We start from the raw sequence: 3588 nt of genomic DNA, 5'->3' as shown, positions 1-3588 counted from the left end.
TGAAATCCGAGATCGGATCCATGTATCAGAACAAAGCATGGACTTTGGTGGACTTGCCCAATGATCGGCAAGCCATTAAGATAGCCATTAAGATAAATGGATCTTTAAGAAGAAGACGGACGTGGACGGTAATGTCACCGTCTATGAAGCTCGACTTGTGGCGAAGAGTTTTTCACAAGTTCAAGGAGTTGACTACGATGAGATTTTCTCATCCGTAGCGATGCTTAAGTCCGTCGGATTCATGTTAGCATTAGCTGCATTTATGAAATCTGGCAGATGGATGTCAAAATGAGTTTCCTTACCAGTTTTCGTAAGGAAAGGTTGTATGTGATACAATCAGAAAAGGTTTTGTCGATCATAAGGATGCTGAAAGGTATGCTAGCTCCAGCGATCCTTCTAAGGACTGGAGTAAGCATCTCGGAGTTGGAATGTACGCTTTGATAAGATGATCAAAGATTTTGGGTCTATACAAAGTTTATGAGAAACTTGTATTTCCAAAGAAGTGAGTGGGAGCACTATAGAATTTCTGATGAGTATATGTTGTTGACATATCGTTGATCAGAAATGATGTAGAATTTCTAGAAAGCATATAGGGTTATTTGAAAGGTGTTTTTCAATAGAAAACCTGGATTAAGCTACTTAAACATTGAGCATCAAGATCTATAAGGATAGATCAAAACGCTTAATGGTACTTTTCAAATGAGCACATACCTTGACATGATCTTGAAGGTGTTCAAGATGGATCAGTCAAAGAAGGAGTTCTTGCCTGAGTTGTAAGGTATGAAGTTAAGACTTAAAGCTCGACCACGGCAGAATAGAGAGAAAAGACGAAGGTCGTCCCCTATGCTTAAGACGTAGGCTCTATAGTATGCCATGCTGTGTACCGCACCGGAAGTGTGCCTTGCCATGAGTCAGTCAAGGGGTACAAGAATGATCCAGGAATGGATCATTGGACAGCGGTCAATAATTGTCCTTGGAGTAAATAAGGACATGTTTCTCGATTATGGAGGTAATAAAGAGTTCGGCGTAAGGGGTTACGTCGATGCAAGCTTTAGCACCTATCCAAGTGACTCTGAGTAGCAAACCGGATACGTATAGTGGAACAACCATTTGGAATAGCTCGAAGTGGAGCATGGAAGTAGCATTTACAATATGACATAGAGAATTGCGAAGTACATACGGATCTGAATGTTGCAGACCCGTTGACTAAAACCTCTCTCACAAGTAGAACATGATCAAACCCCAGAACTCATTGAGTCTTAATCACATGATGATGTGAACTAGTTTAATGACAGTAGTAAACTCTTTGGATGTTGGTCACATGGCGATGTGACCTGTCAGTGTTAATCACATGGTGATGTGAACTAGATTATTGACTCTAGTGCAAGTGGGAGACTGTTGGAAATATGCCCTAGAGGCAATAATAAATAAGTTATTATTATATTTCCTTGTTCATGATAATCGTTTATTATCCATGCTATAATTGTATTGATAGGGAACTCAGATACATGTGTGGATACATAGACAACACCATGTCCCTAGTAAGCCTCTAGTTGACTAGCTCGTTGATTAATAGATGGTTACGGTTTCCTGACCATGGACATTGGATGTCATTGATAACGGGATCACATCATTAGGAGAATGATGTGATGGACAAGACCCAATCCTAAGCCTAGCACAAAGATCGTGTAGTTCGTATGCTAAAGCTTTTCTAATGTCAAGTATCTTTTCCTTAGACCATGAGATTGTGCAACTCCCAGATACCGTAGGAATGCTTTGGGTGTATCAAACGTCACAACGTAACTGGGTGGCTATAAAGGTGCATTACAGGTATCTCCGAAAGTGTCTGTTGGGTTGGCACGAATCGAGACTGGGATTTGTCACTCCATGTAAACGGAGAGGTATCTCTGGGCCCACTCGGTAGGACATCATCATAATGTGCACAATGTGACCAAGGGGTTGATCACGGGATGATGTGTTACGGAACGAGTAAAGAGACTTGCCGGTAACGAGATTGAACAAGGTATCGGTATACCGACGATCGAATCTCGGGCAAGTACAATACCGCTAGACAAAGGGAATTGTATACGGGATCGATTGAGTCCTTGACATCGTGGTTCATCCGATGAGATCATCGTGGAACATGTGGGAGCCAACATGGGTATCCAGATCCCGCTGTTGGTTATTGACCGGAGAACGTCTCGGTCATGTCTACATGTCTCCCGAACCCGTAGGGTCTACACACTTAAGGTTCGATGACGCTAGGGTTATAAAGGAAGTTTGTATGTGGTTACCGAATGTTGTTCGGAGTCCCGGATGAGATCCCGGACGTCACGAGGAGTTCCGAAATGGTCCGGAGGTAAAGATTTATATATGGAAAGTTGTTGTTCGGGTTCCGGAAAAAGTTCGGGTTTTTTCGGTATTGTACCGGGAAGCTTCCAGAAGGTTCCGGAGGATTCCGGAGGGGTCCGGAAGTCCGGAAATTGTTCCACCACATCCAATACAGTAGCATGGACTGTAGGGGGGCGCTCTAGCCTTAATGGGCCAGGGGCACCAGCCCCCCCAAGGCCCATGCGCATGGGAAGGGGGAAACCCTAAGGGGGAGGGCCTCCACTTGACTTGGGAGGCACTCCTCCCCCCCTTGGCCGCACCCCTTGGGGTGGGAAACCCTAAAGGGGGCGCAGCCCCCCTTCCCCCTATATATACTTGAGGTTTTGGGGCTGCCAACACATGAGAACTTCTCCTCCTGGTGCAGCCCTACCTCTCTCCCTTCTCCTCATATCTCGCGGTGCTTGGCGAAGCCCTGCAGGACTACCACGCTCCTCCACCACCACCACGCCGTTGTGCTGCTGCTGGATGGAGTCTTCCTCAACCTCTTCCTCTATCCTTGCTGGATCAAGGCGTGGGAGACGTCACCGGGCTATACGTGTGTTGAACGCGGAGGTGCCGTCCGTTCGGCACTAGGATCTCCGGTGATTTGGATCACGACGAGTACGACTCCTTCAACCCCGTTCTCTTGAACGCTTCCGCTTAGCGATCTACAAGGGTATGTAGATGCACTCTCCTTCCCCTCGTTGCTGGTTTCTCCATAGATAGATCTTGGTGACACGTAGGAAAATTTTGAATTTCTGCTACGTTCCCCAACAGCTGCCTTGACACCCGGCGCTCCACCTCGGGGTTTTGTGTGTTCCTTGGTTCTAACCTCGTCTCCTGGTCCTCCAAGCGGCAACACACCGTGTCTCGGTCCAGCGCCGAGGCCGAGTACCGCGCAATTGCCAACTGTGTGGCCGAGTCATGTTAGCTTCGCCAACTTCTTACGGAGCTTCATTGCCCTCCTCACCGGGCTACTATTGTGTACTGTGATAATGTGAGTGCAGTGTATCTCTCGTCCAACCCTATTCAACATCAACGCACCAAGCACGTGGAGATTGATTTGCATTTTGTACGCGACCATGTGGCCCTCGGCGAGGTCAAGGTGCTGCGCGTCCCGACCGGGCCCTAGTTCGCTGATGTCTTCACCAAGGGCTTGCCGTCGACGATCTTTCGTGACTTCTGCTCCAGTCTGAACGTCTTCCCTGGCGCCGTTCG

The sequence above is a fragment of the Triticum dicoccoides genome, chromosome 3A, assembly GCF_002162155.2.
Source record: "Triticum dicoccoides isolate Atlit2015 ecotype Zavitan chromosome 3A, WEW_v2.0, whole genome shotgun sequence".
NCBI classification, from domain to species: Eukaryota; Viridiplantae; Streptophyta; class Magnoliopsida; order Poales; family Poaceae; genus Triticum; species Triticum dicoccoides.
Note: the sequence above shows the minus strand (reverse complement) of the source record.